Source organism: Triticum dicoccoides, chromosome 1B, assembly GCF_002162155.2.
Source record: "Triticum dicoccoides isolate Atlit2015 ecotype Zavitan chromosome 1B, WEW_v2.0, whole genome shotgun sequence".
Lineage (NCBI taxonomy): Eukaryota > Viridiplantae > Streptophyta > Magnoliopsida > Poales > Poaceae > Triticum > Triticum dicoccoides.
Window position 1 is genome coordinate 69082384 of NC_041381.1, and position 15225 is coordinate 69097608.

At 44.8% G+C, this 15225-nt stretch overlaps 1 pseudogene; it reads left to right on the forward strand.

Moving 5' to 3' along the window:
• The first annotated feature begins 11089 nt into the window (after positions 1-11089).
• Positions 11090-14849, forward strand: LOC119319549 (annotated as a pseudogene).
• The last annotated feature ends 376 nt before the right edge of the window (positions 14850-15225 follow it).

Here is a 15225-nt window from a genome sequence, read left to right on the forward strand (position 1 = left end):
ATCCAGTTTTGTATGGCATGCACGATTTTAGGTTGTTAAAAATACATCCTTAGATTTGCTGTCGAATGAAGCTTTAAAGTATATATTTTTCTTTTTTTATAGGGTGTGTTTGGTAGTATGGAGGGTGCATAAGGGCAAAAGTTTTCAATCCGACCCACTTTTACTTGTTTGGTAGGGTGCACGGGCTCACCTGAACTATGCCCATCTGATGCACAAAAGGGCCCTCGGCCATGCCCATCTCATGCACCCCAGACAGGGTGCATGAGGTAGCCATGCTGGCCCTGACCCTCGTCCCTCAACCCGGCAATCCGACCCATGGGTGGCCGCGCCCATGGGCACCCGACCCGAATGGGTAGGGTTTGGGTCGCCATATTCACCCATGGGTAAGCTCGATGGGTAATCCGATAATATATGGGTAGGGTATGGGTATAATGTTCTGCCCGTGGGTCACCCAATGGGTCACCCGATTAATATAGTGATTAAAATATTATATTATGTGTGGACGTTTTGGTGAAGATACTTGCTAATTAATTTATTCACAACAACCAAACGTAGCAATGCATGTTTTTTTTGAGGGAAAAGGCCTTTTATTACTCAAAATCCACAGAGTGTGGGATACAAATTGGGTCATGTGGCTGGCCTAACCACACATGACGCCCCGGAAGTAAAGCAAGAGCATGCTTAGCTAACTTGTGAGCTTCTAAATTAGCCTCACGTTTTTCAGAAGTAAAACTACTAGTAAAAGGTGGTGACCTTTATCTAATCTCTTTGATAATAACTCCATAATCTCCCTGACTACCTTTAGCAATGTCCTCAATGACCTGCTTGCAATCGGATGCGACAACATAATGATGTTGATTAAGATCCTCCGCCAACGCAATAGCTTCACGGCATGCGATGGCTTCCAGAGTGGCTGCGTCGCAGACTCCAAACAACACTAAAGCAGAACTGCCCATGAATGCTCCTTGACTGTCTCTGCAGATTGCTACTGCCGAGCCCCCTCTCTGTGGACGAACTCCTGCGTCTACATGAATCTTTGCATAACCCGTTGGCGGAGCCTTCGGTCGAGTGACGCCAGATGTAGTTCTGGCCGCTGCTTGATTCAGTTTTCTGGGCTTTATCAAAACTTCCAAATCTTGGATGTAGCGTGTTATGAAGGCCCTTATTGCATGTGGGGTCTGGAATATAGACTCGTGTATGGCCTTACGCCGGGATGTCCAGATGGAGAGTGTCACCACCAGCAAGGTGAATTGCTCATGCGATAGTTCTCCCATTAAGTTGAAAAGCCAGCTCTTGGCTCGGTTTTCCGTTGTAGCTAGCAAGGTGCAGCAAAGTTCCTCGTCAATCAGCGCCCATGTGCATCTGGAAACGGTGCATTCGAGGAGAGAGTGGCGCCATGAGTCGGCTGCGCCGCAGAAACCACATGAGCTCGTTGTTGTCATGTTGCGATGTTCCCTGACATCTTCCGTCGGGAGCGACTGCTTCGAGAGCCTCCACAGAAACATGCGAACTTTCGATGGCACTTCCGTCTTCCACAAAGTCTTCCATGAGGCCGACTCTGATGTTGTTGAAGAGCCCCCGGAACCCTCCAGCCAAGCCTCTCTCCTTTGCCTGGTCGACACTAGCATATTGTAGGCCGACCGAACCGTGAACTGGCATGTTCTTTCATGCGCCCAGCTCCAGAAATCCTGCATTGGAGTTGTGCACAGTGGGATACTTAGCACAACCTTCGCGTCAAAAGCAAAAAAAAGTGGCTTCGATCTTCTGCCTATCCCATGTGGCGCTGGTGTGATCCATCAGCTCTGCCACAGTAATCGGCGGTGTGTTTGTCAGATAGCCATATGGCCTCATCATCTCTGGACGGGGGAGCCAATTATCATTCCAAATGTCGGTGCTTTCTCCGTTACCAATCCGCTTAATCAGGTCGAGTTTCAGCGTGTCTCTTCCTTCAATAAGTGCTCGCCAAATCTGACTTGGATGACTCCCAAGCGCAGCCTCAAGGATATTGGTGTTTGGAAAGTAAATGCTCTTCACAACCCGCGCACTAAGAGAAGTAGGATGTTGTAGCATGCGCCACACCTGTCGAGCTAGCATAGCTAGGTTGAAAAGCTCAAAATCCTTAAATCCCAAACCTCCCATGCTCTTTGGCTGAGTCATTGCCTTCCATGATACCCAATGTGATTTGCGTTGGCCGTTCTTACTCCCCCACCAAAATTTCCTTATCAACATGTTTAGATGCTCACAAAGGCCCCTTGGCATTTTAAAACAAGACATAGAAAAGACTGGTATGGCCTGCGCCACTGCCTTTATTAGAACTTCCTTGCCTGCCGAAGACATAGTTCTTTCGACCCAACCTTGAATTTTGCTCCATAGTCTATCCTTTAAATACTTGAACGCCCCATTTTTTGAGGCCCACACATCTGAAGGCATTCCCAGATATTTCTCATTTAATGTTTCATTTGGGACGTTCAGGACATTTTTGATATCATTGCGAACAGCCTCAGGGACACCCTTGCTGAAGAATATGGATGATTTGTCAAAGTTGATCCGCTGACCTATTGCATTGCAATATGTCTCCAACAATTGGTTAACCTCGGTAGCACCCACACTGTTCGCCTTGAAAAACAGCAAGTTGTCATCAGCGAATAGTAGGTGGTTTATCGGTGGCGCCGAAGGTGCCACTTGAATCCCCCCTAGATTTGATGACTCTCTTTGTGATTTTAACAAGCACGACAGGCCCTCTGCTGCTAACAAGAACAAGTATGGCAATATCGGGTCCCCTTGTCGGATCCCACGAGATGGACAAAACTCCTCTAGCTTCTTACCGTTGAAAAGTACTGAAAATTTCACTGTGGACACCATGCTCATGACAATATCCACCCACCTTTCCGTGAACCCCAGCTTAAGCATTATGGCCCAAAGATAAGCCCACTCGACTCTGTCGTAGGCCTTCATCATGTCCAACTTGAGAGCACAAGACTGATGTTTTTTTGCCTTATTCCTCTTCATAAAATGCAAGCACTCATAGGCCGCTATGATGTTATCAGTAATTAGTCTGCCTGGAACAAAAGTTGATTGCTCTGGTGAGATAATATCTGGAAGAATTTGTTTGAGTCTGTTGGATATTACCTTTGATGCTATTTTATAGAGGACATTGCAAAGATTGATAGGCCTAAACTGTTTGAGAAGAGTGGGGTTTTTCACCTTTGGTATGAGAACCAGGACTGTTTCGTTGATACAAGCAGCTGACTCGGTCCCTTCGACAATTTTAAGGACAACACTGATGACTTCTCCCCCACAAACCTCCCAATGACGCTGAAAAAAATGGGCGGGATAACCGTCTGGGCCCGGTGCTTTGATCGGGAACATTTGGAACAAGGCTCTCTTGACCTCCTCTTCCGTATATGGTGCGTTCAGGAGATCATTCATGTCGGATGTTACCTTGGTCGGTACCCTTCTCAGTACTTCCTCCATATTATGCACCCCTTCAGATGTATACAACTTTTTGTAAAAATCTGTTGTCATCTCTTCCATCTCTGTTTGGTCCTCGGCCACATGCCCTTGCTCATCATGCAACGATTTGATCTGGTTTTTGCGCCGTCTCCTGCTTGCCCTCAAGTGGAAAAAGTAAGTGTTTTTTTCGCCGTGGACAAGCCACTCCACCCTCGCCCTCTGACGCCAGAGCATTTCTTCGCGGTGAAACAATTCAACCAGGCGGTCTGATACTTTTGTTTCTTCAGGTGTAGGTCCGGATCTACCTGGGACAGCGCGCAAAGTCTGCAAAAGTGTTTTCAGGTGGGCAATCTCCTTCCGCACGGATCCAAATGTGTTCCGGTCCCACATGGACAAATCTCCTGCTAGATCACCCAATTTGGCTCGTAATGATTCCACTGTCTCCCCGTCCTGCATGCTCCATCGATCGGACACTGTTGCGAACAGAGAATCTTCTCGTTCCCACATAGTTTCATACTTAAATGGCCTTGGGCCCCGACTGCATGGTTGCTGTTCACGTAGCATGAGCTGGATGGGGATGTGGTCAGAGCCCGCCGCATTCTTGTGGAGCAATGCAGACACTGGTAATGCCATGAGCCACTCAGGATTCACTAGACATCTATCCAGCCTCACCCGAGTAAATGAGCCTCCAGTAACGCGTTTTTAGAAAGTCCACTTTGTGCCTGTATACCCAATATCCGCCAGTCCGCAAACATCAGCTGCTTCCCGGAAACCATCAATCTGTGCTTGGCTTCGACTGCCAATTCCATCATGCTCATCTAGGTTTAGTACCTCATTGAAATCACCAATGACCGCCCAAGGCCTGTTCTGCGTCTCGGTTATGTTTTTCAGGGTGTTCCAAGTATTGTATCTATTTGGTACTTGGGCTTCTCCATAGACGAATGTAACCCTGACCTGCATGTCCACCATATTATCTACTAAAACATCAATGTGATACCTTGAGTAACCGATGACTTCAACTTTAATTTCATCATTCCAAAAGATACATAGGCCACCGCTTCTTCCAGAACTACTAACTGCATAACTTTTATTGAATCCTAACCCTTCTGCCAACCGTTCTACCCTCGAACCCTCTAGTTGTGTTTCCAAAATACAAAGTATAGAGGGGGCAAACTGCCTCGCTAGGTCGCGAAGCTCCCGAACTGTCGCGGCTTTGCCAATCCCGCGGTAGTTCCAGCAAAGAAGACTCATTGCGCCGGGCGAGCCCCTCCCTGGGGGCTCGCCAAACGCGCATCTGGGGTCTTGTTAGATGTTGCAACCTTGGCTGTGTTTGTCTCTGCAGATGAAGGGCTCGGTTTGTTTCTCTTCGCATCTTGCTTAGATGTGGGGCTTGGTGGGATCGGTGGAGGCAGCATGAGACGGGCCTTGCTAGATTGCACCTGAGGTGACCCCTGTAAAACTTTTTGGTCAGCTAGGGCACTTCTTTTTCTGATGCGCTCTGTATCTTCCATGGTGACGTCCTTGAGCGCATGATTCGCCTCATCCGTTTCCTGGCTGCTAGCTGCTTCGCGATCCCATGCTGAACGCCCCCCTCCTCTTCCTGTCCGGCCATGACCCCGGCCGCCTCTGGTGCTGTTATCTTCTCCCCTTCCCCTACCTGGGTTCTGGAACCAGCTCGCCTTAATGTCCTTAAAAACAAGCGACTTTGGAGGGTGAACGTCGTCTCCACATTCTTTATACAGATGGCCTAGATATCCACACACCGCACACCAATCAGGCAATCTTTCATACTTGATTCTGAAGATGACACGCTCAACCGTATCCTTCTTCTTAACCACCAGCGAGACAACATTCTTTAGAGGTTTAGTCACATCAATTCTCACTCGCACCCTTACAAAATTACCCTCGAAGTCATGTGACTTTGGTTCGGCATATATGAACTCACCCACCGTGGAAGACAATGTCTTTATCTTGGAGAAGTAACCATCTGGGAGATCATGTATTTGCAGCCATATATCTATTTTCTTGAGTTCAATCGTCGACGGCTTCGTGAACCCATCATAGGGTGCCAGAACCACTGCTTTCCCCTTAAAATTCCAAGGGCCGTCCTCCATTACTTTCTCCCAATCCCCAAGGCACGAGAATTGGAAGGTGTAGAGATTCTCCTCAAGTGGCCTGATCTTTACTTCCTTCGCCAGATCCCACGCCACCCTCATGCCTCTGTAGAACCAGTATTGGCTATAGGTTTTTTCGGTGTGAACCCTAGCGATCGCCATCCAGCGCGTCACCTCCTTTGGCAGTTCTCCATCCTCCACCACGACGTCCTGCAGATCATCTTCCTTGAGGCCCAATTCCTCCATCAGCGCTTCGAGGTCAGACGTGGACGAGCCCGAAGCAGATGCAGTTGAATCCATGATCCTCTCGCTCGGGGTTTTTGGTTCCGCGAGCGGTACTATCCCAAGCTCCGTTCCCTCTGCGCGGCCCCCGCGCCTCCCGGACGCAGCAAGCTCCAGCCAGCGGGCAGACGGTAGGGGAGATCGATCTCTACGGTGATGGCGTCGCCGTCGCCCGAGAGGAGATAGAAACCCTAGCGAGAGGGGAACCCGTCACGTCGTATGTAGCAATGCATGTAAAACGGCATCAGAGAGCTTTTTCTACCAATGGCAAGTGGGCAACACATGACTACTATGCCAAGAGCCCAAACGAGCTCGGCCTTGAATCATTCTCTTGTCCACACAACACACGTATATGTATGATGGGCCAAGTTCTCAAAACAAATGATGGGCCCAAGCATTGTTCAGCCATCATCAGCCCATGGTGGATATGCAGCCACACGGGGCACCGGCAAAAGTGGGCAACACAGGTAATTTTAGTACCACCTCGCCTGGCTGATGAGAAGTGGAGCTTCAGGAGCACTATAAAGGTAGCACATGGATGCTCATTTTACTTCAGCTCGCAGACATAAATATCATAGTGTACGCGAGCCTGGTTCGCCACTATTAAAAGTAGTACCATAATAAGCAAAAATTAAAACTAATAATTGTTTTTAATCATGCCCGATGGGTGCCCGATTAGGCCGGGTAACCCGATGGGTTCGGGTGTGGGTCTGATATGAGACCCGTGGGTAGGGTCGTGGGCGCAAGCTTGGCCCGATAAAGGGTCCGTGCGTGGGTCTGGCTGAGGTTGACCTGGCCTGACCCGACCCGATTGCCAGGTTGACCCATCGCGGCAGGTTGATGTCGCTACCATCAATGCTCAAGCCCTGGGGAGCCAACGGCTGATGCGGTGCATTCCTGTCAACCGCCATTGTGAAGCCATCGCCTCGGAAGCGGGATCCTCCTCAGATCGGCAATATGAGATCAGTGAGAGGCTACAGCTTGGCCTCGGCAAGGTGACAGAGGCGCCGGGCACCGGCGACGCCACAGTCGTCAAGTACCCTAAGGTCATTGAGCTGGTTTCTCCAGAGCCATTGAAGGCACGCCATGGCCACCGCCGTCACCTTGCTATGCCATCCCACGCGGCCACCACCACCGCGAGTGCATCTCCGCAAGTGTTCGAGCGTGAGCGGCGGTCGGTCCACGCCGATGCGCTCAAGAGGCCGCGATTCTTCGTATCACTTTCCGCGGAGGAGATTGAGGAAGACATCTACGGCATCACCGGTGCACTCCCGCGTAGCCGCCCTTGCCGTCGGACCCACATAGTGCAAAAGCAGCTCGATGTGAGTTTCTGTGCCTCCTATGCTCCCTCCCCCGACCCCCTTACATTCCTGCCCCTGCCGCTCCTCCCTAGGGACCCATTTTTTAATTCTATAAACGCTCCATGGGGTGATGTTTTGCAAATATGGATGGAGGTGGAGGAGCTACACCGAATCCGGCTTCTCTTCAAGTGCATCGTGCCCATGATTTGTGTCTATGCCGTGGAGTACCACTTGCCACAGCGCGTTGCCGCACAATTTGGTAAGGCGCAACACACACCACCAGCCGGCATCATCGATGATACCGGTGGCTACGACCTACACCAGTGAGTACCACAAGCCGTCCTCATTGATTCTAAATTCTTGTTTTGATGTTTTACATTCATACAAGAAGGGTGTTTTGCATTATTTCTTATGCATTGTAGGATGAGTAGGCAGAAGAATCAATCAATCACAGATTGGGAAGCCGAACACACGAGATACGTGAAGGAATGGAACGAGTGGAAAGGACGCAAAGACACGGAGAGGAGAGTGCTTGACTGGGACGAATACGAGGATCACATGATGTGGTACGACGATGGCATCAAGCATCATCTTTGTCTGAGGCCCTAGTGGACGACAACACATGCCGAAGACCTGTTCGATGACGCCTCCGAGAATGAAGCCTACAATGAGAGCATCAGAGAGCTTCAAGGTGGGTTTAGGGAGTACGGACCACTCATAGTTGTTAATATGCGGCATGAGTGTCTGAGTCTATACTGTGTTAAAAACCTTACCTTTTAGTAAAAGAGATAGTGAAGTCTATTACTATCTCTGTATAAAAATATAAGACAACTTTGTAGTTTTACATGAACAACAAAAATGTCTTATATTTTGGTATGGAAGGAAGTACATGATTTAAGATCACAACCCATATTAACTGGATGGCCCGCCTAGGGAATCTCTAGGCTCATGCCCTTAATCGTTTCAATAACTTTTCGGTGGCGACGTCTATTTCTCGCATTACGCGAGAGGAGAGGGTAACTCCTCGCCGAATCCTAGGATCTCCAGGTTGCACCTCAGCACGGCTAACCACTGTGTTGTGTTTGAGTTCATGCATAATAGGACAGGGGCGACCGATTAGAAGGGAAAGAGCCTGTTTTTGTTTCTTTATTTCTTTGATGTTTTGTTGCTTCTCCGGTTTTTCATTTTTTCTTCGGGTTATTTCATTTGTTTCTTCTTTTTTTCAATTTTTTTCCTTCGGTTTACTTTGTTTCTCTTATGGTTTTTCTTTGTTTCTTTCTCTTTTTCATTCTACATTCTTACACACATGACCAATTTTTTTTGAATACTTGTTCAACTTTTTTCAAACACTTGTTCAACATTTTATATATACACGATCAAGATTTTTTCAAATATTTGTTCAACATTTTTTGAAATATTTGTTCAATTTTTTTAATAATTTTTCAACATTTTTTAAATTCTTGTTCAACATTTTCCAGACAGTTGTTCAATGTTTTTCAAAAACTTGTGCAACACTTTATATATACACGATCAACATTTTTTCAAATACTTGTTCAACATATTACATATACATGATCAACATTTTTTCAAATACTTGTTCAACATTTTTTCAAATACTTGTTTAACATTTTCTAAATTCTTGTTCAACATTTTTCAAATACTTGTTCAACGTTATATATATACACGATCAACATTTGTTTTCAAATACTTGTTCAACATTTTTTTTAAATACTTGTTCAACATTTTTGTAATTCTTGTTCAACATATCACATATACACGATCAACATTTTTAATTCTTGTTCAAAAAATTTAAAACATTTGTTCAAAAAAATTCAAATACTTGTTCAACATTTTATATATACACGATCAACATTTTTTCAAATACTTGTTCAACATTTTTTCAAATACTTGCTCAACATTTCCAAATGCTTGTTCAACATTTTTGTATACATGATCGACAATTTTTTTATAAATATTTGTTCAACATTTTTCAAATACTTGTCAATCAAATAAGTTTTCAACATTTTTATACTTTTTAAGTATAAAATAAGTAAAAAAGAAAGAAAAAACGAAAAAAAAAACGTGAAAAAAACACAGAAAACAGGCTGGAGTTTCCTGCGCGCATGGGCCGTCCAACTGGCGGTTCCCTTCAGTTTCAATGGGCCATCCCTTCAGTTTCGTGGCTCCTCTCGCGCGTAACGCGAGAAATAGTTGCGGCCCTTTTTGTGTCATCTAAGCCATTTTCCACTCTTCCATCGCGAGGCATCTTTTCTAATCGGATGCGGCTGTAGGCCTTGTTTATGTGTCAACGGCCCAAGGACACAAGTAGATCCACAGAGGAAACCCTCGCGCATCTCCGCCACCGACCATGGCGGGCGCTCTCGCAATCGCCGTCGCCGCCGCCGCCGCCGCCGGTTCTTACGATCGCGATTGGGCGGGGCTGCCGGAGGAAATACTCCTGATGTTCATGCGGGAGCTGGAGATCCCCGACCTCGTCCGCTCAGGTGCTGTCTGCGTCTCGTGGCATGCTGTTTACCTAGCCGTCCGCCGCCATCGCTTCCCCCTTCCGATCCCCCGGAATCAGCTGCCCTGCCTGCTCTACGCATGCCGCGATTCCGCCGCAGACGGCGCCGTCGTCCGCTGCCCCTTCACCGGCGATTCCGTCCAAGTCCCCCTTCCGCTGCCCCCGCTCACCCGCCATTCCACGGTCGGCTCCGCGCACGGCTGGCTCGTCACCGCCGACGAGGCCTCGAACCTCCACCTTCTCAATCCCATCACGGGCGCCCACGCCGCGCTCCCGCCCATCACCACCCTCCACCATGTCGAGAGCTGTACCGACGCCGAAGGCCGCCTCACGTACAATGTCTTTGAGGGCGGTGATCCGGAGCCGATCCCCTTTGACGCTCGCGAGGCCAGGGACTGCATGTACCACCGTGTCACCCTCTCCTGCAGCCCGTCGGCTGGAAGGCAGTTGCATTGTGTTGCTGGTGCACATGCCGGACGGCGAGCTCTCTTACGCCCGGCTCGGCGACGAGCGGTGGACGTGGATCTCCCCTGACGACCACCAGCTCATGGGCATCAGCTGGGGCTTCATGGACTCTTTCTACAATGAGGTCCAAGGTTTGTTCTATGTGCTTCGCAGCCACAGATCGGTTTTCACCCTAAATTTCAATGGGCCATCTCTTGTTGTCAAAAAGATCATGCGCAGAGATAGGAAGGGAAAGGATCCTTCTAGCATGTACATCCTGCAAGCTCCATGGGGTGATATTTTGCAAATATGGAGGTGGAGGAGCTACACTGACTCGTCAACACCTGTGGAGCTTCCTAGAGATCTGCTGGGTCACAACGAAGATGAGATAGACCGGTATATTGAGCTGAGAACAACTGAAATAGAGGTCTATAAGGTTGACCTTGAGAACCAGGCACTTGTGAAGTTGACAAGCTTAGCGAATCATGCACTATTCCTTGGTTATAATAGCACCATGTGTTTTGCCACGAAAGATTTCCCAGCACTGAAGCCGAACTGTGTCTATATCACAGATGACTCTCTTGAGTATGTCAACATGTGTAAGCATAACTGGCGAGAAATCGGAGTTTGGGATATAGAAAACAAGAGCCTGCAGACTTTTGATAGTGATTTGCTTACTAATTCCTGGATGAACTGGCCTTCTCCGGTTTGGATAACACCCTCCCTTTTCTAGTAAGTGACTTTTTATTAGTGATGCCATTGTAGACCTTGCACACTTGTTCTTGACTTTGATTACTGTCAATTTTGTTGTTGTATTACAGCTTAATAATTTGAGTTGTTGTCCCACAATTATGTCAATTCTCTCTATATATTAAGTTATGAACCTTTCACTATGTATCACTGCATAATTTTTGGCTTGATTATTGTCATTTTTTTGTTGTATTATAGATTAATAATTTGAGTTTTCCCCCCACAATTAAATCAATTTTCTCTATATATTAGTTCCTATGTATTAGTGGATAACAATTTTGGGTTCTGTTAACACCATTCCATTAATCTCTTGTTAGAGCCATGTAGTTTATATAAAGACCAGTCTAATTCGCATTTGGCAGCATTGTGAATGGCAATAACTTCCTATCCGTGTTTGGCACCAAAGTGAAGGATAATAATGACAACTTTCATGTGATTTAACAGAACTCTACTGACATAAGGTTTACACACTAGTATTAAGAGCTCAAAACTTTTATGCAGTGCTATGTAGGAAATAACCTGTTTTTCAACGGTAATATTCTTACTATTTGAACTAGTCATCAACCCGTGCAGGTGGATGTGTTAAAATTTTCAGTAATACATTAACTGTAAAGGAGGTTTATTTTAACACAAGGGCGTGCTTTTTAAAATTATTACAGCTAAAAACTATTACCGCCACTTCCTATTATGTCCAAGTTGTGGTCCTTGCCAATTTCTTCGCACCAAGTAAATCGATCTGTTGTATGCTTTGGTCCTCAGCAGTAAATGGAGTTTCTTCCTTGCCATGAATGGTGTGGTTTGCAATCTTAAAAATGATTCAAAAATCCTGCTGAATAGCTTATTATGGAAGAATACAGATCTTAGTATTTTAATTAAAGAAAAATAACAAAATGGCAGCACAGATCAGCATCATGGTGTCAAAAGCTTTTTTTTATAAAGGATACATACAATAGTAGAATCCAGAGGAGATGACACCAAGCATGCTCCTCTTTCTGAAGCAAACTTCTTGTCTATGTACACAATGGTAGCATGGAATGGGCACTGGTAGTGCAATGCTTCCAAGGCTTTCTACTGAGCCATATATTTATGCAGTATGTACAAACCAAAGTATATAATATATGCTAAGCTTGTGGCTAGAATTGCATAACTAATCACTACATATAATTGCATAGAAACTCCATCACAATAGACGTGAAAGCAATACAGAGACTAACATTACTTGTTACTGCTGGGGAGTGGGGATAGTACTCATCTTTCTCCGCTGGATGCACCATCCGAGTAAAAATAGACACCATTACATTTTTCTCTACACATTATGCAATGGAACAGGGGTAATAGAAGAAAGGGTCCCATCAAAACCTTATTAAATTATTGAGTCTAGCATGTTTCTCTCTGTTTTAATTACACCATGGAACACATGAAGCAATTTATCTTGGGAGAAGGGAGTACTCCTGCAAGGCATAGTATGTATATATTATAAGGAAAACACAGTAAAATTCCAATTGAAGTAGCACCCAGACCTTTTTAGTATTTTACATTTAGGGCAAAGCAAACATGAATATCGTATTTCTAATATTTGGAATCACATCAACGCAATAAGCTACATAAATAAACATGGATATTTTTATCTTTATTGATTAACCTTGAAAATCTGTATGGATTCAGTGTTTACTAAATAGAACAAAATCTTAAAATGATTTGTACAGTTAGTGATTATCCTTGGTAGAAGTTCTGCACTATCGTTGTAAAAGGCAATCTCACTAAATATAGCAGTATCTTCTGTGTATAAACCTAACAGCATGCTCTTAACGGCTTGAACTTTTGCATGATAAAGCACAAATGCTCCAGAAAGATTGGCCAATTAGATCGCCCTGATCGTTTAGAATCATATATATAGTCACTTGCTTGAGTCATGTGGAACACCATGGCTCTCCCTGTTCTCAAATATCAGATCATCATAATGAAGCAAACATACCTGAAACAAAAGATGATGGTCTATGAACAATCAAATAAGGTTCCCCTCACAGTTTAACATCCATACCTATATCCTGAACTTCCTTGATCATTGTGGAAAGCGGTGATCAATGATCTCAAGTACCAATTAATTAATCATATGAATCAATGATCACACACCTGAAACAAAAGGCAAAAATCAGATATTAGCTTGTAATCTGTGGGCGCTCCTGTTGGCAAAAAACATGAAGTGCTCCACCTCAAAGCTGACATCCCATTTCATTTCAGGAACTCAACTAGCAGAACAAGGCACACAAAATTCTAATCACAAATGGATTTTTCAGCTCAATTAAACAACAATCTAGAGCTGAAGTATGTATGCATTGGACCCTAAAGACTTGAAGCCATTGAATAGCCGCTATGATGATCAGATTTCTTTTTTTGGTTCTAAGCTTCAGAAGAAGATGCGAGACTCTAATATTTTTGTTGTGGGATCTGGTGCTCTTGGATGTGAATTCTTGAAGAACTTTGCTTTAATGGGGGTTTCTTGTGTTCGTAAAGCATTTACATTATGGAAGATAGAAAACATATATGGGCAAATATGGGCTAACTATAACAGATGATAATGTCATTGAGAAAAGCAACTTGAGCCGGCAATTCTGTTTCGTGATTGGAGCACTGGACAGGCAAAATCTACAGTATCCGCTATAGCTGCTAGTGCTATCAACTCCAGCTTCCATATTGATGCTCTGCAGAATCGTGCCTGTCCAGAGACTTGTTTTCAATGATGCATTCTGGGAGGGCCTTGATGCTGTCATCAATGCACTTGATAATGTAAATGCCAGGATGTACATGGACATGGGATGCCTGTACTTCCAGAAACCACTCTTGGAATCTGGAACGCTGGGTCCAGAAACAGATGGTGATTCGTGACCTTACTGAAAACTATGGAGCTTCACGAGATCCTCCTGAGAAACAGGCACCAATGTGCACAGTTCATTATTTTCCGCACAATATTGAGCATTGTCTAACGTGGGCTCGCTCAGAATTTGAGGGTCTCTGCTAGAGAAAACTCCAAATGAAGTGAACTCATTTATGTATGATCCTGCTGAATATGCTGCTGCTATGAGAAAGGCAGGTGATGCTCAAGCCAGGGAATTGTTGGAGCGTGTACGTGAATGCCTTGACAAGGAGCGATGCGATAGAAGACTGCATAGCCTGGGCAAGACTGAAGTACGATATATATCTCTACTACATGCCCCTTTGAATTCAACAATTTGTTATTGGCTTTCTTCCGCCTTCTTTTCATCTTAGCTATTTGAAGTTAAAAACTTTGATTATATTGCCAACAAATAGGGCAGTATCTTTTGTGCTCCAGATGCCATGTAATAACATTTGTTTTCTTTTGCCAGGTTTAAAGATTACTTCTCTAATCGTGTGAAGCAGCTAACATTAACATTTCCTGAAGATGCTGCCACTAGCACTGGTGCTCCTTTCTGGTCTGCCCTTAAGCGTTTCCCTTGCCCGGTGCAATTCTCAGAGGTCGATTCATCTCACATTCAATTTATACTGTCTGCTTCCATATTGAGAACGGTGTCTTTTGGGATCCCCATACCGGACTGGGTGAATAACATGGATAATCCGGCCGATATAGTAAATAAGGTTGCAGTGCGTGAATTTGAGCCAAAGAGTGGGGTTAAGATTGAAACACATGAGAAGGCTACTAACCTCCAGTGCCTCAGTTGACGATGCTGCTGTTATCTAAGACCTTTTAACCAAGCTGGAAGCATGTGCCAAGAGAACCTTCAGGATTCCAAATGAAGCCTATTGAGTTTTAGAAGGTTGGCCTCATTTTAACTACTTCTGATGTGTTAGAATAAGACTTTTTTTTCTTTGCCCTGGTTATTTACAAAAATCCTTACTCGTTTCACACTGAAAGCAAACATGCATAACTAATGCATAGGTGTATATTTGGTAAGAAAGAACATGAACATGGACTATGTGATTCAGTAACATTTCTTTCTGCTACTAGTAAGATTGCACGTGCAACGCACGATAGCACAATAGAACAAAAAAACTCATTAATCTAGTTAGACTTATGAACCTAGAAAACATCATATATAAACTTCCAGATGCAAGATTTAACTGAATAGTTGCAGAGAAAATATTTTGTAAGATTTTTGAACCTCTCTAGTTGCAAGTTGCAATGCATAGACAAACATGAATCTAGTCATTGTAAAAAATGCATGGTCATCCAAAAATCCAATAGCACCAATGAGCCATAATCATCTCAAACATCAGTACACTCATATTCCATCACAAACAAGCATATTATTTTTGAAAACTTGACAGCAGTAATCCGTATTTATTAGTAGGAGCAGACAGTTTTACAACCGGATCCATA